The sequence below is a fragment of the Heptranchias perlo genome, chromosome 2 (genome assembly GCF_035084215.1).
Source record: "Heptranchias perlo isolate sHepPer1 chromosome 2, sHepPer1.hap1, whole genome shotgun sequence".
Taxonomy (NCBI): domain Eukaryota; kingdom Metazoa; phylum Chordata; class Chondrichthyes; order Hexanchiformes; family Hexanchidae; genus Heptranchias; species Heptranchias perlo.
In genome coordinates this window covers 1,809,114-1,831,975 of record NC_090326.1, presented here as the reverse complement: position 1 = coordinate 1,831,975, position 22,862 = coordinate 1,809,114, and positions in this window count along the sequence as shown.

The window sequence follows — 22,862 nt, the reverse complement described above, 5'->3', positions numbered from 1 at the left end:
AAACCTGCGACCTCGACGACCTAGAAGGAAAAGAGCAGCAGGTACATGGGAACACCACCACCTGCACGTTCCCCTCCAAGTCACACACCATCCCGACTTGGAAATATATCGCCCTTCCTTCATCGTCGCTGGGTCAAAATCCTGGAATTCCCCTCCTGACAGCACTGTGGGAGAACCTTCACCACACGGACTGCAGTGGTTCAAGAAAGCGGCTCACCAGCATCTTCTCAAGGGAATAAATTCAAAACAGAAATAGACAGTTTCCCAGAAGTAAAGGGAATTAGGGGTTACGGGGAGCGGGCAGGAAATTGGACATTAATTTAGATTTGATGTTAGGATCAGATCAGCCATGATCTTATTAAATGGCGGAGCAGGCTCGAAGGGCCGATTGGCCTATTCCTGCTCCTATTTCTTATGTTCTTATGTTCTGAGTTAGGGATGGGCAATAAATGCCGGCATCGCCAGCGACGCCCACATCCCATGAACGAATAAAAACAAAAGATATGGATAGTCCTGCCAGGGGAAACATCCTCTCAGCATCTACCCTTTCAAGCCCCTTTAGAATCTTATGTATCAATGAGATCACCTCTCATCCTTCTAAACTCCAGAGAGCATAAGCCCATTCTCCTCAATTTTTCCGCTTAGTTCAGCAGTTGCAACTGAACGGGTGGTATCAGTCTTAGCAACAAAGAACTCCATGAGCTCCTCGAACGTGTTGTTGGAAAAGACGCTGCAGTGAGCAGTGGCGGGGGGCGTGATGTTTGGTAGTTTAGAAAATAAGCCAGCGGTTTTTCTTACTTTCCATGATGATCAGGGCAGTTTTGGTGAGGCCTGATAGTGCTTCATGTGGTCCAGCCAGATCTGTTGATAGATGGCTTAACCAGTTGTGCGCCCCTTGGACTTGAGGAAGCAAAGTTAGAGCCCATAACAGGGGAATCAGCCGGGCTGGAACAGTAAAGGTTTGCTGGAGATCAGGGCATCAGAGATGGATGTCAGTGGGTGGCTAAGCAGATCGACGGCAGCAGAAGAATCATGGTGATGGGAGGCAAAGGTTAGCTAGTTGGGATTTATAAAGGGCAGTTATACAGAATTGGGCAAGAGTTTTTTCTAGGGGTGGACACAGCAGGAGGTGGGATTGGATTGGGTGAAGGAGTGGGTGGTAAGGAATAAAAGGAAGGAATTGGAGACTGTCATATCTCTGAAAGAGGCCATAAGAGTTGCGACTACACGGAAGATGGCCAGATAGAGCGGATACCATCAATATGGATAAGAGAGTTTTATAGAGAGAACCCGTTTAAGGCAGTGAATTCAGAGGAGAGAGGAAAGGGGAGCTCAATTGATTGAAATCATCAAGGACGAAGAGTCATTAAGTGACGAGCCAAGGGAGAAAAGGGGGGAAACTATTTTGGGGAAACTCAGAATTGGTTGGGGGCAGTAACCGAGGAAACTTTTAAAGGAGAAGCGGGTGAGGTGGGCCAAGGTAGGATGGGCCAAGGTAGGATGCTCAAAAGACGAGATGGTAGCAGAGAAGTAAGGAGAGAGACTAAGGTGTGTTCGATGAAAATAGCCACACTGCCACCACGGCACTATGGGTGGGACAGGTGGCGAAAAGTGTAGGCAGGCTGGGAGGCTTCAGTAAGGGATTCGATGTGACCACCCATGAGCCAAGTTTCTGTCAAAGCCAGGATTAGAACGCCAAACGCCTTGTTTAGGAGAGAATTGACTTTCTCGCGGGAGATATCGAGAGGGGCGGTGATTGATGATCAGCTGGCAGAGTCCAAGGCGAGAATGTTGGATGAGGTGAGCAGGGCGGCAAGAAGGCTGGCGAGATTAGCCCTCAACCGACACGGTGTGTGGTAATGCCAGCGAGGGAGTAGAGGTTCGGGCAATTGGCTACTTGCTGCCTGTAAGGAGGCAGCGATTGGCACCTAGGTGGATCCTTCCAAGAATGTCTATAGAGGTAAAGAGGTTAGCTGTGGACTTATTCCAGGTGCATTAAAGCCTGGAAGGGAAGCTGCAGTGTAGGAAGTAAGAGGAGTAGTGATGCGTTAGTGCAGCAATTGAGGGGCAAAGTACTCAAGAAGGGAGAAACTAAAGGTGCCATGACTAAGCGACAGGAAGGGAAGAGACAGGAGAAAAGGGCTCGAGAAGGGCCAGGAGAGAAAAACAAGGAGATAGAAGGAATGAGCTGGCGTCCAGAGAGTCTGCCAAAATAGACTCGCAATTGTACACAAAGGGGATTTGTGTTATGCTGATGGCAGAGATTGGGAGGGACATGCCCAGTGATTGGAGGGACATGTCTAGTGATTGGGAGGGACATATCCAGGGATTGGGAAGGACATGACCAGGGATTGGCAGGGACATGTCCAGTGATTAGGAGGGTCATGTCTAGTGATTTGGGGGGACATGTCTAGTTCATGTCCAGAGATTGAGAGGTACATGTCCAGTGATGTGGAGGTACACATCCAGTGATTGGGAGGCACATGTCCAGTGATTGGGAGGCACATGTCCAGTGATTGGGAGGCACATGTCCAGTGATTGGGAGGCACATGTCCAGTGATTGAGTGGTACATGTCCAGTGATTGAGTGGTACATGTCCAGTGATTGGGAGGCACATGTCCAGTGATTGGGAGGTACATGTCCAGTGATTGGGAGGCACATGTCCAGTGATTGGGAGGCACATGTCCAGTGATTGGGAGGCACATGTCCAGTGATTGAGTGGTACATGTCCGGTGATTGAGTGGTACATGTCCAGTGATTGAGTGGTACATGTCCAGTGATTGAGTGGTACATGTCCTAGTCAAAAGAGAAAGCCTCTCCCTTGCTCCAGGTAGCTGTTATTGGATAGAACAGAAATTGTTACAAATTGGGCACAGGCCCATTTCAGCGGCAGTCCTGCACCTGAAGATCTACAGGCTAATGCGAATCACCTGGGCCAGGTCTCCTCAGTTCAGTTCTACTGAATTCAATTCATGCATAATTCTGCAGTGTTCCGCCCGCCTGCTCCTCTTGCAGGTAGTGGTGGTGGTGGTGTAGGGGGGAGGTGAGATCCTGAAGAGCATCCAGTCAGGATGTAAGATGAGCACATTCTGACCCAACAGGGTGTTTGGGGCACACCTGGAGAGGCGGAGTTCTGCTGTGAGACAGGAGAGTACCTTTTGTACCGAATACTGATACACAGAGCGATTCTCACCCATTTCCCGTGAATAGTTGTGCAATGTTGGGGGGTATGTGATATCGGATTCATCCCGTGTCATTGAGTCCACTGCTGGTACTAGAGGGCACCTGCAGCGGAGATCTGGTGGCATATGGCGTTGTTGCAGGGATCGTAGGTGTGTCCTAAGCGGGGTAAATTAAGGACTGAATTCTTTGAAGGGGTGAACTCTTTTGGGCGTACCACTGTACCACTGGGCAGATCCGGAGGGTGAGATTGCCGGTATTGCCACTCAGATTCAGGTGAGAACTGAAGGGATACCAGCAGCGGAGGCAACGTCAGTGCAGTTGTGGCTGATTGATGATTTTACATCCTTGGAAAATGCTTTTGTAGCAAGGATTTCAATTCTGTTCAGGAAAGGAAAGAAAAGATAAACGCAGTAATTATAAAAGGGATGCTGGAAATGCAGAGTTGACCGCTCAGTGTCTTGAAGGGTTGTATTGAACCTGTTTGTTCCCTTTACCAGATCCAAGTTCAGAATTGTCCACAGAAAGTCGAATCGTGCTTTTTGAAGACAGCGAATTCAAACTTACGTGGCTCCACAAACATTCAATCGCCCTGGAGCAAGAGGTCATCTCAAGGGCCCATATCATCTCAGCTCGGAACAACCACCGACTGACCGGAATGTGTGATGGTGCAATGTAGATCTCGCAGTCAGGTCGAGTTTCTGTTTGATGCTCTGTAATTCTTCCATTTCACTTTCCGATTCAGAAATCTGGCCTCTGAGTCTTAGCAATTGTTTTGCCGCAGATGTTTTTAGGAAAGTTCAAAGTAAAGAGGAGCAGAAACCCCGTTAACTGAAACCGAGGTTGAAATTTTTAAGCACAAAGGACTGCTGGGCAGTTAGTTGTCTGGAATATACAAAGTAGAAACCAAATTCTTTGGCTTCTATAGTAGCTGTGCTATGTCTGGTGAGGTTGTACCTCAAAGGTTAGATGCATGATGTTATGCCTCGGGTTCGATCCCCTACATCCCCATGTAAGTCCGATTCAGAATGCATGACTCCAATGTATAAAGATCCTCTTGCACGTTAAGATGCAATAAAGCCAACGAGAGATACAACTTCCTTTACCGACAAATCCAAACTAAGCACAGGAGGTAATTCAATAGAAAGCGCACGCTCGATTTCATAGGGCTTCCAGCGCCAGCACATCTTTCGTCACAAAATCCAACTTAAGGCATGTTCCGGGTTCACCCTTTGTGAACTGAGACTCAATAATCTTTGCCCATCATATTTCCTCTTCTACGGTTCAAGCCCTGAAAGTATTCCACGTCTGTTGCCTGGATGGAGCATACATTAAAGCTCAGGGAATTTTTGGATGGCGTTAGGTTGACTGCTATTTTGAAAGGGAAGAGGACAGTGCCTGAGGGGAGGGAACCATTTATAATATCAGCTCGCAATGGGGGTAAGAAGGCAATTTGTTTATTCAGAAGTTTCGTGGAGTGGTTCGTGCGAGCAGGTGGTGACCCCCATAGACAAGATAAGCTCGCAGAGAGCGTCGCAGCAGATCAGAGTGAAAGTAACGAAGGACATGGGATCAGGACAATGGCTTGGCGAAGGCCAGAGCAGGTTTGCTTTAGTGGGCAAGGGGAGCAATAGGGGTGACAGAGTCACCTGAACGAATGGTCTCAATCTTAGTCACAAAGCAATTCATGCCCTCCTCACACCTGTTGTTGGAGGTGAGGATTGAAGGGGCAAAGGTAGAAGAATTAAAGGAGATTGTGAGTAACGGGAAAAAAATCCACGGAATGTCTTTGCTCTGCTGGTTGATCCTGGAATAGTGGGTCGTTTTCGCAGAGCAGAACTCGACCTGACAATGCTTGATGTGGTCCAGTCAGATGTGGTGATGGAAGCATCAACTAGTTGCGCGCCAGTTACGCTCAGGTCTGTGCCCTTTGGACTTGGCGGATTGAATATGGAGTCATACCAAGGGAAACACCAAGGTGGGCGATAGTAAAGCGCTAACCGGGGACGAGGGCATTCAAATTGGAGGTGAGGGAATAAGGTGAAGTCAGGGAAGAGACTGGATGAGGGATCCAAAGGTTAAATAACATGTAAATTAATCATTTTCCTTCGGAGGCAGAGCTTTGTGTTCATTGAATTATGCAAACAAATGGGGCCTGCAGTAACTACACAAACGCCAGCACTGTGCCAATATAGTTCTGTGTAACTGCAATACATTTATTAAATACTGAAAGCATACTATAACTGTACAATCAAACGGACATTATTTTATAAAGCTTTTAACAACGTCTTAAATGGCGGTAAACTGTAACCATGATTTCCCTGCAACAATGTGAACCCTCATTCCACTGTGATATGGCAGTTGATTACCGTCTTTAATATCTGAGCAGTTAGCATTGCCCGGGCGGAGCGCAGAGTGGGAAATCTGGAAGGGGCGGATCCTACGGTTTTAACAAAAAAGCGCACCATTAATAGCAATAGAAGGGAGATTAATCACGTTCGCTAACGGGCGTGCAATCGTTCCCGCTAGATTTTCCTCTCTGCGTTCTGCTCAGGTGAAACTTAATGACCAGACCGTAAAGACGCAAATCTACTCTTATTGGACCAGTTTTTCTGAGCACAATTAACTTCCTGGGGGGAGAAAAATAGGAGTAAAGGAAAGAACAATGATACTGGTGCATCTTCCTCGTTTACCTTAAGTTGCCCTTGGTGAGACCCCAGGTCATGAAGGTATATATTACTAAAGTATCGCTTCTAACCTCCCAGCGCATGCCGAGAGCCAAGATGCATCGTGAAATTCCACATCCCCGAATCCCGGGATTAACTGACCATCAAAATTCACCAACTGGGGACTGAATTTTGCGATTTGCATCCGGGCTGTGCAGAAGCAGCGATTGATCTGACATTTTAAGGGAACTAAACACTAGGAGGTAGGTGGGACTTATTGATAGGTTACATTTCCCTATACTGCTATTTACAAACACAAACTATCTCTGGATTACACTGAAAAGAATGAAATGCTAATGACCATCCCATTGCTCAGCACTCGACCTCTTCACCATTGTGTAGATGCTGAAGTCCTCATTGAAGGTTTGGATGGTATCTCGATGACCCTGAAATGAAATGACGTCAATTGGTTAGAAATTCAATCCATCGGCTTAAAATCTGGTCAAAGCCCATCGTAATTATATCAGCAGATTAACGGCGGCAGGAGGGTAAAACGCCGAAAGCGGCGTTGTTCCAGTGGGCGGTCGATAACTGGAAATATTGCACCACTCTAAAGGATTTTGACCACCTGCTATGTTACTTTTTCTGATTAATTTACCTGCTCAAGGTAATGCTGTTTATATAAAAACAAGGAGGGACTTGCGAGCAGCAGCAGAGGAACAGGGGATTCAGCAAAACCATAGCGTGAAGAACTTTCGACTTCAGCCATGTCGTGAAACGGGCGAGATGGCCCATTGATTCGATAACTAGGAAAATCCGGAGGGGGGTATAGCGGGCGGCCGAAGCCATATCGCCCGTTTTGCACCCGTGCCATGTGGAAAGTTTCCACGCTTATTCGGACAGGAAAACTTAACATTCCAGGTAGGATACAAAGGTGGCTGGTGTAAGACCTAGAAACCTCATGCTGCTTCAGTGGGTAAATAGAAACGTGTCTTCTTTATACAACAATGCTCTGCACTCTCCACACGCAGAACAAAAGCTAAAACTTCACTGCCGTACACGGTCTAGATTCGGTTGAAAAAAAAAGTGTTCATCGGCTGCAATAAGACCGTAAGTGATAGGAGCAGGAGTAGGCCATTCGGCCCTTCAAGCCTGCTTCGCAATTTAATGAGATCATGGCTGATCTGATATTTACTTCAACTCCACTTTCCCACCCTTTCCTCATATCCTTTGACTCCCTTCCTGATCAAAAAATTGTCTAACTCAGCCTTGAATGTATTCAATGACTCAGCCTCCACAGCTTTTTGGGGTAAAGAATTCTAAAGATTCACGACCCTCTGGAAGAAGAAATTCCTCCTAATTTCCGTCCTAAACGGGCGACCCCTTATTCTGATACTATGCTCCCTAGTTTTAGATTCCTCCATGAGGGGTAACAACCTCTCACCTCCTACCTATCGAGTCCACTCAGAATCTTGCATGTTTCAATAAATCTCCTCTCATTCTTCTAAACTCCAATGAGTATAGACACAACCTGTTCAATCTTTCCTCTAAAGACAGCCCTTCCACACCTGGAATCAACCTAGTGAACCTTCTCTGAACTGCCTCCAATGTAAATATATCCTTCCTTAAATAAGGGCACCAGAACTGTACGCTGTACTTCAGGTGTGGTCTCACCAGCACCCTGTACAGTTGTAGCATGACTTCCCTGCTTTGATACTCCATCCCCCTAGAAATAAAGGCCAATATTCCGTTTGCCTTCCGGATTACCTGCTGCACCTGTATGTTGATGTTTTGTATTTCATGTACGAGGACATCCAGATCCCTCTGTACCGCAGCATTTTGTAGTAGTTCTCCATTAAAATAATATTTTGCTTTTTTATTATTCCTCCCAAAGTGGATGACTTCAGATTTTCCCACATTATATTTTATCTGCCCAATTTTTGCCCATTTGCTTATCCTATCAATATCCCTTTGCAGACACTTTGTGTCCTCATCACAACTTGCTTTTCCACCTATCTTTGTATCATCAGCAAATTTGGCCACAAGACACTCTGTTCCTTCATCCAAGTCATTGTTATATAATGTGAATGGTTGAGGCCCCAGCACTGATCCATGCGGCACCCGACTAGTTACAGATTTCCATTTGAAACTTGACACATTTATCCCGACTATTTGTTTACTGCTAGTTAGCCAATCCTCTATCCATGCCAGTATATTACCCCCAACACCATGAGCTCTTATCTTGTGCAGTAATCTTTTATGTGGCACCTGATCGAATGCCTTTGGAAACCCAAATGTACTGCATCCATTGGTTCGCCTTTATCCACCCTGCCCGTTACTTCCTCAATGAACTCTTTTAATGCTCAGACATGATTTCCCCTTCATAAAACCATGTTGATTCTCCTTGATTCTTTATGAGTCTCCAAATGTCCTGCCACTACTTCCTTAATAATGGATTCCAGCATTTTCTAAATGACAGAGGTTAGGCTAACTGATCTATAGTTACCCGCATTCTGCCTCACTCCCTTCTTGAATAGGGGTGTTACATTTGCGGTTTTCCAATCCGCTGGGACCTTTCCAGCCTTTCCAATCTTTGTAAGTAAACCTGTTATTGATTCATTTTCTATAGGTGGATCACCTCAATGATTCGTGTTCTAATGAGAATCACTTGTTCAATCCGCTGAGAAAAGCAGACAGCCGTTTAATTCTCTCTCTCTCTTGCATACATTTCTGCCGCCGTTTCAGGACATGTTGAAATGTGATTGAAAATATATTTGATCTCATGGATGTTAACTTACGGGACTATCAATTGTGATGTTGAATAAAGAACAAGGATATCCTGACAGAATGCGACAATATATTTGCACATATATCTCCAGGGGCATGAATGAGCGAAATAAACGACAACATCAAAGGAAGGAAATTGACCCCAGGACATTTGTAACTTACATTGTCTTTCTTCTACTGTGTTTGTATGTTAAGGACAAGATCTAAATTTAAAAAAATGAAAATAAGTCACTGATTTTTAAATAGTTAAAGCCTTTTTCCCCTTTGTTAAAGAGCTTGATATCAATAACTAGTCTTATTAAATCACCATCTCCGTTGCCAAGAGAGGTCAATGGTTGTTCATTGACAAACACCAATGAATCTTTGGATATTCACTAGGAAGAGAATATATCTGCAATGCTGGGCTTCCCTTCCTATTTCCACCCTTTATCCTGGAAATGGAGCTCATGTCCAAGGTTTCTCTGGGGATGGGATCAGGTTTGCACTCTGCTGCTTCTTATTTTTAGGACTTTCATAAATGCAGCTTCAGTGTGAGTCACAATGAATGCTTAACTGTATCACTTTCTACTTTTGACTATTAATGCATATTCATCCATGCTTTATAATTTTATGAATTCTGACATGGAAGGAAAGAATTCTGAAATATTAACAAATATTCAATATATTAAAATCGTCATTGTAATCGTAATATGATAATCTCACTATCTGTTGCCTTACTTCCTGCTGCCATGTATTTTCATTTGTAAACAATTTTACAACACCAAGTTATAGTCCAGCAATTTTATTTTAAATTCACAAGCTTTCGGAGATTTTCTCCTTCCTCAAACATTTGCCTGAGGAAGGAGAAAATCTCCGAAAGCTTGTGAATTTAAAATAAAATTGCTGGACTATAACTTGGTGTTGTAAAATTGTTTACAATTGTCAACCCCAGTCCATCACCGGCATCTCCACATCATGTATTTTCATACTATTGTGTCAATCATTTCAAATTATAAACCCCCATGTCTTCATACTGGATACTTTCTACGTAAACTTGTGACACTGTATTTATATCTTCTCACCACTGGCTGGACCGTAGCACCAAGTTTTTGTGTTTCCCAGAACATCAACTTGTATGGTAGAGAAAGGTTTGTGCTCCAATCAACTCTACTTCTTTATGTCACTAATTGCCAAAGGTTTTGCTATTTTATTAAAAATGTTGATAAAAAGTGAAGTATTCTATAAAACGCACAGAATACATAATTTAACGAAGTTATTTAATTGCATCTGTGCAACCTGGTACAATAATCCCCTACTCCCCAGCCATACGTTGTGTGGAAAACTAACTAGTCCTGACCGCACCTGTCCAATGCCATTCGAGTTCAATGAACAATATATTAGAAATGTTATAACTGCGTCAAACTTCTTGTTCATCAAAAAATGCTTCCAGTCGTCATCTTTGTTCACACTTTTCTGTCAGCATTGCAATTATGAATTCCTATATTCATTTTTTATAATAGAAATCACGTAAGTAAATTTGTCAGGCTGTAATTACACCTTCCCACCAGTGGTTACACTGTAGCGCTTCATTTTGCTTCTCAGCCTGCACTGCAAAAAAGTGCCATTCACCAAGCACTCTATGCGCTTAAAAAATTGCCAAATATTTAGCTATTTAATTCTCAGCCCATAATAACAACAATCTTACATATGCATATATTTCCAGTCAACAAGTCATGAAAAGTAAAGGAAGAACTTGCATTCATATTGTGCCTTTAACGACCTCAGGACCTCCCAAATTGCTTCACAGCCAATTAAGTACTTTTGAAGCGCACTCACTGTTGTAATGTAAGGAAATGCACCATACAATTTACGTACAGCAAGATCCCACTGGCAGCAAGGAGACAAATGTTCAGTTAACCTGTTTTAGCGATTTTGTTTGAAGGATGAATATTGCCCAGGACAATGGGGGCACTCCCCTGCTTCTCTTTGAATAGTGCTAATGGGATCCTTTAACTTATCTGGAGGATGGTAATTCCCATGATGCAGTTGTCTCTCAGTAAGAGTCCACCTTAGCTAAGTTGGTATTAATCTAAAAGTTGTTCAGGAAAGATAGGGATGGAAAGATAAGAGGCGGGGCGGCAGTATTGGTTAAGGAGAATATTGAAGTGCTGGAGAGAGCAGATATCCTGGAGGGGTCAAGGACAGAATCTATTTGGTTAGAGTTAAGGAACAATGGAGGTGCCATTACACCACTGGATGTATTCTATAGGCCACCAACTAGTGGGAAGGATATAGAGGACCAAATTTGCAGGGAAATTACAGAGAGGTGCAGAAGCCATAGATTAGTGATAAGGGGGATTTCAACTATCCTAATATAGACTGAGATAGCAATAACATAAGGGGCAAAGAATGAGGGGAATTTTTGAAAAATGTTCAGGATAACTTTCTCGACCAGTACGTTTCCAGCCCAACGGGGAAGGACGCATTGCTGGACTTGGTTCCAGGGAATAAGACGAGCCAAGCTGAGCAAGTGTCAGTGGGAGAGCATTTAGCGAGCAACGATCATAGTATAAGGTTTAGAATTGCTATGGAAATGGACTCTGACCACTCTAAAGTAAAGATACTCAATTGGAGGAGGGCCAATTTCAGTGGCATGGGAACAGATCTGGCCCGGGTAAATTGACATCATAGATTGGCAGGCAAAACTGTAATTGATCAGCGGGCGGCCTTTAAAGAGGAGATGATTCGGGTACATACAATATACATTCCAACAAGGGAGAAAGTTAGAGCAACTAAAACTACAGCTCCCTGGATGACAAAGGGGGTAGAGAATAAGATGAAGCGGCATATGACAGGTGTCAGGTTGATAACACAAGTGAGAACCAAGCAGAACATAGAAAGTTCAGAGGGGAAGTGAAAAGGAAATATGAGGGGCAAAGAGAAAATATGAGAATCGACTAGCGACCAACATAAGAGGGAATCCAAAAGCCTTCTGCAGACATGTTAACAGTAAACGCGTTTGAAGCAGAGAGTTCGGGCCAATTAGGGACCTTAAAGGAGATCTGCTCATGGAGGCAGTGGGCATGGTTGAGGTATTAAATGAGTACTTTGCATCGGTCGTTACCAACGAAGAAGATGCTGAGAGTCTGGGTAAAGGAAGATATCGTTCAAAGGGTGGACAGGCTAAAAATTGAGAAAGAAGAGGTTCTAGAAAGGTTAGCTTTACTTAAAATAGATGAGTCACCTGGTCCGGATGCGATGCACTCTAGGATGCTGAGGGAAGTAAGGGGGGAATTGCGGAGCTACTGGCCATAATCTTCCAGACATCCTTAGATAAGGAGGTGGTGCCAGAGGACTGGAGAATTGCAAATGTTACACCCTTGTTCAAAGAAGGGTGTAAAGATAAACGCAGCAAACATAGACCAGTGAGTTCAGCCTCGGTGGTGAGGAAACTTTTCGAAACGATAATGCAGGACAGAATTAACAGTCACTTGGGCGAGTTAGATTGATTAGGGAAAGCCAGCACGGTTTGTTGTTACAGGCAAATCGTGTTTAACCAACTTGATAGAGATTTTTGATGATGTAGCAGAGAGGGTAGATGAGGGCAATACAGTAGATGTGGTGTATATTGATTTTCAAAAAACGTTTGATAAAGTGCCACATGGTAGGCTTGTTATTAAGATTGTGGTCCATGAACAAAAGGGGACAATAGCAACATGGATACAGAGACAGGAAACAGAGAGTAGTGGTGAGCGGTTGTTTTTTGGACTGGGGGGAGGTGTGCAGTTGTGTTCCCAAGGCTGGGATCACTGATTTTATTGATATATGTTAATGACTTGGACTTGGGAGCACATGGCACAATTTCAAAACTTGCGGATGAAACAAAACGTGGAATGGTAGTGAACAGTGAGAAGGATAGCGATAGTCTTCAAGATGATATAGATACTCTGGTTGCATGGGCGGACACGTGGCAGATGAAATTTAACGCGGAAAAATGCGAGGAGATGCATTTCGGTAGGAAAAATGAGGAGAGGAAATTGAAACTAGTGGGTAGAATTCTTAAAGGTGTGGAGGAACAGGGGGATTTGGGGATTGTATGTGCATAAATCGTTGAAAGTGGTAGGGTAGGTTGCGAAAGCGGTTAAAAAGGCATACGGGGCCCTGGGCTTTATAAGTAGAGGCATAGAGTACAAAAACAAGGAAGCCACGATGACCCTTTAAAAAACAGTGGTTCGGCCACAACTGGAGTATTGTGTCCAGTACTAGGCACCAAACTTTAGGAAGGATGTGAAGGCTGAGAGGGTGCAGAGGGGATTTACTAGAATGATTCCAGGGATGAGGGACTTCAATTATGGCGATAGACTGGAGAAACTGGGATTGTTCTCCTTGGAACAGGGAAGGTTGAGAGGAGACTTGATAGATGTGTTCAAAAACATGAAGAGTCCAGACAGAATGTTTAGAGAGAAACTGTTTTCATTGGCGGAAGGTTCAAGAACAAGACGGCATTGATTTAAAGTGATTGGCAAAAGAATCAAAGGTGATATGACGAAAAACGTTTTTACACAGCGATTAGGATCTGAAATGCACTGCCCGCAGGACTGGTGGAGGCAGGTTCATTCATGGCCTTCAAAAGGGAACTGAATAAGTACATGAAACAAAAAGATGTGCAGGGCTACGGGGATAGGGCAGTGGAGTGGGACTAGCTGGATTACTCATGCATAGAGCCAGCGTGGACTCGATGGGCCGAATGGCCTCCTTCCGCGCTGCAAGCTTCTATGATTCTATGATTCTATGAATCTTTGTTCTCAATCAGAAAGCCTTGGGTTTCAGCTCCAGTCCAGAGACTGGAGTCCATAACTGGCTGACTCTTCTGCACTGAGAGAATGTTGCACTGTTGGCGGTGCCGTCTTTTGGATGAGACATTAAACTCTCAACTGGACGTAAAATATCTCATGGTACTATTTGAAGAAGGACAGCAGAGTTTTTATGAGGTTTTGAGCAACATTTATCGCTAAAACTAACTGTCTGATTCTTTATCTCACTATGACATCGCTGTTCACAAATAGGCTACTCACGTGTTTGTGTGTGAGTGCTTGTCTGTGTCTGTACATGTGTGTGTATGTCTGTGCTTGTGCGTGTTTGTTTGTGTGTGTTTATGTGTGTGAGTAAAAGTGTTGGGTATTCGATTCTAAAATGTAAAAGACACAGATGCTGAACATAGTTGCGAATGTTTGCGTCTAGATATTACTTTGGTGGGTTGTGATTAGTGGTCCAATTTGCAAAACAATGAATTATAAAATAGACAATTTAACAGTTAATGTTCTCACCTCATTTCTCCGATGCTCTTGAATTCGGCTAATGTTATAATCAGAAGACAGGCTGGCTTTATTTTATATACATGTAGTGACCACTGAACTGTTGAATTAAGACTGACATTAAAACAATGGTCAGTTTAGCTAATTAACCTAATCAAAAGACATTCCAGTAATTACTTAATATTCAGTTGTGCAGAAGGAATTACAAAGCTGGCGAGTTATACCGGTCTATGGAAAATTAACTCGTTAAAAGTAAAGTTATTGCATGGACGCAGAACAAGGAGAAAAGCTGTCTTCGTTCGGAAGGCTTGAAGCCATACTTGTAGATCAAAACCTGACTGAGGAAGAACGTAAATCTGGAAAGTTGGGGAGTATAGCAAGTTCGGGAATACAGATCTATGGCCGCAAGGACAGAACAATCAAATCAGTGTTGAGTGATAACGATGCAATGTAACTTTGAAACATGCGAATTGTTATGTAGAAGGGTGGGTATTGAAATAGATACTTTGAAATTCGTTTAAAGTCTGATCAATCTGAAAATCGCGATTAGGAACAGTAACGTATTTTTGATTCTTTGGCTAAAAGCTCGCAAGGATTTGTTGTAAGTGCCGCAGTTAAGCGTACGTTTAATTATTGTTAATAATGATTTTAATTGTATGCTTAATCATTCTATGATGTCTAACATTTAACGTTGTGAATCTATTATTTTGAGGAGTTGAATGCAAGAACGAACAGTCCTCGCCTATTAGTTTGCGTCTAGGTATGATTTCAGTTAGGTGTGGCCAGTGGCCCAATTTAGTAAAACCATGAATGATTAAATTGTCAATTTAACACATAATGTTCTTACCACATTTCTCCGCTGCTTCTCGATTTCCCTGAGAGGAAAGAATAAGCGTTAGATATCCGGAGTCAATTACTGGCTTACAAAATAGGAACATGCGAAAAGTGAAAGAGCAGAAAAGGTCTTTGAGCGACTGAAACATATGCCTACCCTTCCATAACTCTCTTGTCATAATATTCAACTGTATTATGAACTAAGCCAAAGATATACGTTGAACCTAACACAGCAGGTGGCAAACAGGAGAGTTCGGATAGGACGCCCGGCTTACATGCAGCCCGATTGTATTCTCCATTGATCAGTGGAGGCAGCAACGTTTCGGGATGGAATTCCAGAGCTAAGGGCCTAGATTCTGAAGTCACGGCCGCCAATGGTGCCAGGTGCACAAGAGTTCCGCTGGTTAAGTTGACGGGGTCTGCGGCGGGAGGGTTAAGTGAGATGGGAATGACGTTGACAAGATTAGCCCCCAGTGGGCGCGCTCAGAATAAGGTTTGAACAGAATCCAGTACAATGTGATCAGGACCTGCTCTGACTACAGAAGCAAGGTGGGTAGGTGGAGTTATGATACAGATCACCAATGATCTAATTGAATGGCGAAACAGGCTTGAGGAGCCGAATGGTCTACTCATGTTTCTGTGGTTAGACAGGTTGAGCGTCGTGTCTGCTAAGACTGCAGGTCATTTCTAACTTCGTCCTTAGCTATTTCACCTTTCAGTCCATGATCTCCTTAAATTTACTTCCTGAGGTTAGGGGTCCAGTGGTAGATGGTTGGTGGAGATGATTCGTGGTGGGGAAGAAGAGAGACAGCATTTAGTTTAGACTGTTTTTTTTTTGCAATGAACGGATACTACATGTTGCTTAACCTACCTTTCTTCCAGAAGTACACACCCAGTAGAGCAATGATGGGAATCAGAAGCAGAACAGAGCCAACAGCTGCCTCCAGCCCAGCGGATGCATCTAAATGAGATAAATGGACATCGTGGAACCAAGTGAACCAACACTTTCTACACGAAATTAATAATTTCCCGCTAGATGGAACAAAAAATATGCACAGGGATGCTATAGAATCCGGGATGAGCTCCAGAATAGAAGAAAAAAATAAAAGGTTGAGATGATGCAGCGATTCCAACACTCGTGACCTTTTTACGGGTTACTTAGTTTTTCGCTGTTCCGATAACGTGCATCATTCTCTGATATTCTATGTCTGTCGCTTTTTTTTTTGCTTTTAGCCCTAGAAAAGACCAGCATTAAAACAGTGCCACAAAGGTAGATATTAGTGGTTGTTGGAAGCCAATCATCTTAGCCTCAGGACATTGTTGCAGGAGTTCCTCAGGGCAGTGCCTTAGGCCCAGCCATCTCCAGCTGCTTCCTCAATGACCTTTTGTCCAAAATAAGGTTAGAAGTGGGAATGTTCGCTAATGTTTGGTCAGTGTTCAATTTCATTCATAACCACTCAGAAATGAAGCATTCCGTGCCCGCATGCAGCAAGGCTTGGAGAACATCCAGGCTTGGGCTTTAAGTAGTAGGTAACATTCGTGACACACAAGTGCCAGGCAATGACCATCTCCAAAAAGAGAGAGTCTAAACACCTCCCCATGACATTCAACGGCATTAACATCGCAGAATCCTCAACCAACAACCTACTGGGGTCACCATTGACAAAAAACTTAATTGGAAATGACACATAAATAATGTGGCTACAAGGGTAGGTTAGAGGCTGGGTATTCTGAGGTGAGCGACTCACCTACTGACTGCGCAAAACCTTTCCACCATCTACAAGGCACAAGTCAGCAGTGTGATGGAATACTCTCCACTTGCCTGGATGAGTGCAGCTCCAACAACACAAGAAGCTCGACACTATCCAGGACAAAGCAACCCGCTTGATTGGCACTCTATCCACCATCTTATTCACTCCCTCCACCAACGGCGCTTCGTGGCTGGAGTGTGTGCCATCTATAGGATGCACTATAGCAACTCGCCAAGGCTTCTTCGACAGCACTTCCCAAACCCAAGACCTCTATCAACTAGAAGGACAAGGGCAACGTGTTCATGTGATCCAAACCACCTGCACGGTCCCCTCCAAGTCGCAGACCAGCTTGACTTGGAAATATATCGCCGTTCCTTCATCGTCGTTGGGTCAAAATCCTGGAATTCCCTACCTAACAGCACTGTGGGAGAACCTTCGCCACACGGACTGCAGCAGATCAAGAAGGCCGCTCACCACCACCTTCTCAAGGGCAATTAGGGTGGGCAATAAATGCTGGCCTTGCCAGTGACGTCCACATCCCATGAATGATTTTTAAAAAGTGAATCAGTAATAAGGTCGGCACAATGACGTTTTAACCAGTAGGGAAACATGATACAACACAAAGCTCAATTTTTGTTGGTCGGGTTTAATTAATAGCCTGATATATTCAGTGATACCTTCACTCGATATTACCTATGGACCTGGAACAACGTGAACGTTTATTTCTTCCCAGCTAGCGGCAAAAATATAACAGCATCATTGTGGAAATTAATCGGATCAATTCTTTAAGCTCCAAATGATTATAGAAGAATGAAGCTATTCAGTCGTGCCTGTGTCGGTTTTTGAAAGAGCTATCCAATTACTCCCACACCCCTGCTCTTTCCTCCTAGACCGGCATTTTTTTTTCAATTTCAAGTATTTATTGAATTCTCTTTTAAAAATTACCATTGAATCTGCTTTTTGCACCCTTTCAGGCAGAGCATTCCAGATCAGAGTCGCATGCTGCATAAGAAAAGAACCTCATCTGAACTTTGGCTCTTTTGCCGATTACCTTAATTCTGTGTCCTCTGGTTAACTACCATTCTGCCAATGAATTATAGAATTATCGATTCATAAAATGGTTAAAGCACAGAAGGAAGCCATTCTTCCCATCGAGCCAGTGCCGGCACTTTGGAAGAACAATCCAGTTTGTCGCATTCCCCGCTCTTCCCCATAGCACTGCAAATTATTTCCCTTCAAGTATTTATCCAATTCATTTTGAAATTTTCGTGCCTTTATTGAACAAGGGTCCAACATTTGCAATTGTCCAGTCCTCTGGCACCACACCCATATCTAAGGAGGATTGGAAGATTATGGCCAGCACTTCTGCAATATCTACCCTTTATTCCCTCAGCAGCCTCAGATGTATCCCACCCGGACCGGGTGATGTGTATCGTTTAAGTACAGACAGCCTTTCCAGAACGACCTCTATCAATTTTTAGCTCATCCAGTATCTCAACTATCTCCTCCTTTAATGTGAATTTGGCAGCATCTTCTTCTTTAGTAAAGATAGACGCAAAGTATTCATGTTTTCCTCAGCCATTCCCTCTGCATCCATGAGTAGCTCTCCTTTTTGGTCTCTAATCGGCCCCACCCCTCCTCTTGCTACCCATTTTCCCATTTTCTATTTGTATGCCTATAAAAAACTTTTGGATTCCCTTGTGTATAAGCCGCCAATCTATTCTCATACACTCTCTTTGCCCCGTTTATTTCCTTTTTCACTTCTCCTCTGCACTTTCTATATTCAGTCTGGTTAACTTGTATTATCAAACCGATATCTGTCACATGCCTCCTTTTTCTGCTTCATCTTACTCTTTACCTCTTTCGTCATCCAGTGAGCTCTGGCTGTAGTTATCATACCGTTCCCCCTCGCGGGAATGTACCTAGAATGTACACAAAAGAGTTCCTCTTTACAAGCCGCCCACTGTTCGATTATAGTTTTGCCTGCCAATCTTTGATTCCAATTTATACGTGCCAGATCCGTTCTCAACCCACTGAAATTGGCCCTCCTCAAATTAAGTATGTTTACTCCAGATTGCTCCGAGTCTTTTCCATAACTATTCAAAACCTTATGTTACTCTGATCACTGTTCTGTAAATGTTCCCCCATTGACTCCTGCTCCACTTGACTCACCTCCTTTGCCGGAACCAGATCAGCAATGCTTCCTTCCTCGTTGGGCCAGAAATATACCAATCAATAAAGTTCTCCTGGACACACTTCAGAAGTTCGTCCCGCTCTTTTCCATTTACAATACTACTTTTTTTATATAGGATGTGTGCATCGCTGGCGAGGCCGGAATTTATTGCCCATCCCTAAATGCCCTTGAGAAGGTGGTGGTGAGCCGCCGTCTTGAACCGCTACAGTCCATGTGTTGAAGGTTCTCCAGCAGTACTGTTAGGAAGAGAGTTCCAGGATTTTGACCCAGCGACAAGGAAGGAACGGCAATATATTTCCAAGTCGGGATGGGGTGTGACTTGGAGGGGAACGTGTTGTTCCCATGTGCCTGCTGTCCTTGTCCTTCTTGGTGGTATCGGTCGTGGGTTTGGGAGGTGCTGTCGAAGAAATCTTGGGGAGTTGCTGCAGTGCATCCTGTGGATGGTGCACACTGCTGTCACAGTGGGTCAGTGGTGAAAGGAGTGAATGTTTAGGGTGGAGGATGGGGTCCCAATCAATCGGGCTGCTTTGTCCTGGATGGTGTCGAGCTTCTTGAGTGTTGTTGGAGCTGCACTCATCCAGGCAAGTGGAGAGTATTCCATCACACTCCTGACTTGTGCCTTGTAGATGGTGGAAAGGTTTTGGGGAGTCTGGAGTTGAATCACTCGCCGCAGAATACCCAGCCTCTGACCTGCTCTTGTAGCCACAGCATTTATGTGGCTGGTGCAGTTGAGTTTCTGGTCAATGATGAACGCCAGGATGGTGATGGTGGGGGATTCGGCGATGGTAATGCCGTTGACTGTCAAGGGGAGGTGGTTAGACTCTCTCTTGTTGGAGATGGTCATTGCCTGGCACTTGTCTGGCGCAAATATTACTTGCCACTTATGAGCCGAAGCCTGGATGTTGTCCAGGTCTTGCTGCATGCGGGCACAGACTGCTTCATTATCTGAGGGGTTGTGAATGGAAATGAACACTGTGCAATCATTAACGAACATCCCCATTTGTGACCTTCTGATGGACGTAAGGTCCTTGATGAAGCAGCTGAAGATGGTTGGGCTTAGGACACTGCCCTGAGGAACTCCTGCAGCAATGTCCTGGGGCTAAGATGATTGTCCTCCAACAACCACTGCCATCTTCCTTTGTGCTAGATATGACTCCAGTCACTGGAGAGTTTTCCCTCTGATTCCCATTGACTTCAATTTTGCTAGTGCTCCTTGGTGCCACACTCGGTCAAATACTGCCTTGATGTCAAGGGCAGTCCCTCTCACCTCACCGCTAGAATTCAGCTCTTTTATCCATGTTTGGACCAAGGCTGTAATGAGGTCTGGAGCCGAGTGGTCCTGGCGGAACCCAATCTGAGCATCGGTGAGCAAGTTATTACTGCGTAAGTGCCGGTTGACAGCACTGTCGACGATGGCTTCCATCACTTTGCTGTCGATTGAGAGTAGGCTGAATGGGCAGTAATTGACCGGATTGGATTTGTCCTGCTATTTGTGGACAGGACATACCTGGGCAATTTTCCACATTGTTGGGTAGATGACAGTTTTGTGATTGCACTGGAACATTTTGGCTGGAGGCGCAGCTAGTTCTGGACTACAAGGCTTCAGCAATACAGCCGGAACGCTGTCGGGGCCCATAGCCTTTGCTGTATACAGTGCACTCAGCCGTTTCTTGATATCACGTGGAGTGAATCGAATTGGCTGAAGACTGGCTTGTGTGATGTTGGGGATATCGGGGGCAGGTCAAGGTAGATCATCCCCTACTTGACACTTCTGGTTGGAGATGATTGCAAATGCTTCAGCCTTGTCTTTTGCACTCACGTGCTGGACTCTGCCATCATTGAGGATGGGGATATTTACAGAGCCTCTTCCTTCTGTTAGTTGTTTAATTTCCACCACCATTCAGGACTGGATGTGGCAGGACTGCAGAGCTTTGATCTGAACCGTTGGTTGTGTAATCGCTTAGCTCTGCCTATAGCATGTTGCTTCCGCTGTTTAGCATACATGTAGTCCTGAGTTGTAGCTTCATCAGGTTGGCAACTCATTTTTAGGTACGCCTGATGCTGCTCGTGGCATTCTCTTCTACACTCCACATTGAACCAGGGTTGATCCCCTGGCTTTTTGGTAATGGTAGATTGATGAATATGCCGTGCCATGAGGTTACAGGTTGTGCTGGAATGCAATTTTTCTGCTGCTGATGGCACACAGCGCCTCATGGATGCCCAGTTTTGAGCTGCTAGATCTGTTCTGAATCTATCCCATTTAGCACAGTGATAGTGCCACATAACACGTTGGATGGTGTCCTCAGAGCAAAGATGAGACTTCATCGCCACGAGGACTGTGCGGTGGTCACTCTTACAAATACTGTCATGCACAGATGCATCTGCGACAGGTAGATTGGTGAGGACGAGGCCAAGTAGGTTTTTCCCTCGTGTTGGTTCTCTCACCACCTGCTGCAGGCCCAGTCTGGAAGGTATGTCCTTCAGAATTCGGCCAGCTCGGTCAGTAGTGGTGCTACCGAGCCACTCTGATGGAAATTGAAGTCCCCCCACCCAAGAGTACATCCTGTGGCCTTGCTACCCTCAGTGCTTACTCCAAGTGGTGCTCAACATGGAGGATGACTGATTCATCAGGTGAGGGAGCGCGGTCGGTCGTAATCAGCAGGAGGTTTCCTTGCCCATGTTTGACCTGATGCCTTTATTATCCAAGGCTATATTTGGATACTTGAAACCCCCATTATCACAACTCTACAGTTAGTGCACCTTTCTGTAATTTCCGTGCAAATTTGCTCCTGTATATCCTTCCCACTAGTTGATGGCCTATAGAATACACCCAGTAGGGTAATGGTGCATATATTGTTCCTTAGCTCTAAACAAATAGATTCTGTCCTTGACCCTGAAGGATATCCTCCCTCTCCAGCAAAGCAATATTCTCCTTAATCTATACTGCCACCCCCTCCTTTTTCCCTTCCCCATCTTTCCTGAACACTTTGTATAGAGAAATATTTAGTATCCTGTCCTGCACATTTTTGAGCCACGTCTCCCTTATCGGGACCACATCATATTCCCATGTCGCTATTCTCGCCTACAGCTCACCAGCCTTATTTACCACGCTTCGTGCGTTTACACACATGAACTCTAAACCTACCTGAGACCGTCTTTTATGCTCTCTTTGTCTGATCCCACCTAATACTGCACTATTTCTTATTCTAGTGATTTCTGTCTCTCCCAATCATTTTGCACTTTGTTTTTCCTTTCTAATGCCACATCCTGGTACCCATCCCCCTACTAATTCAGGTTAAACCGTCTCTCATAGCAAGAGTTAACCTTTCCGCGAGGACATTGGCCCCAGTTCTGATGAGGTGCCACCCATCCGTCTTGAACAGGTCACCCCTGCCCCAGAACTTGCCTCAATGATCCAAAAAACTGAAGCTCTTCCCTCAGTGGAAACAGTTCCTCATGATTTACTCTATAAACCCTTCATGATTTTGATTAAGTCTCCCGTTAACCTTCTCTGCTCAACCCCAGCTTCTCCAGTCTCTCCAAATAATTGTACTCCCTCTTCTCTGGTACCATTCTAGTAAACCTCCTTCATACCTCGCCAAGGCCTTGAAATCCTTCCTAAAATCTTGTGCCCAGAATTGGACACATTACTCTAGCTGAAGCTTAACCAGTAATTTTAAATATTTAGCAGAATTTCCTGGCTTTTGTACTCTAAGCTTCTATTTATAAAGCCAAGAACCCGGTATGGTGTTTAAACAGCTTTGTCAACTTGTCCAGCCACCTTGAAAGGTTTGTGTACGTACACCCGCATGTGTCTCTGTTCAAATGCCCCCTTTAAAGTTGTACCATTTGGTTTATATTGCCTCTCCTCATTCTTCCTTCCAAAGCACATCACTTCACACATCCCTGCGTTAAATTTTATCTGCCACGTGTCTGCCCATTTCACCAGTCGGTCTAAGTTCTCCTGAAGTATGCTGCTATCCTTCTCACTGTTTACTGCAATAACGAGTTTCATGTCACCTGCAAACTTCAAAATTATGCCCTGTATACCCAAGTGCAGGTCATTAATATATACCAAAAAGCTCATTGGCCCTAAGATCGATCCCTGGGAGACACCACTACCCTCCAGTGTCAAAAACAACCATTCACCACTACT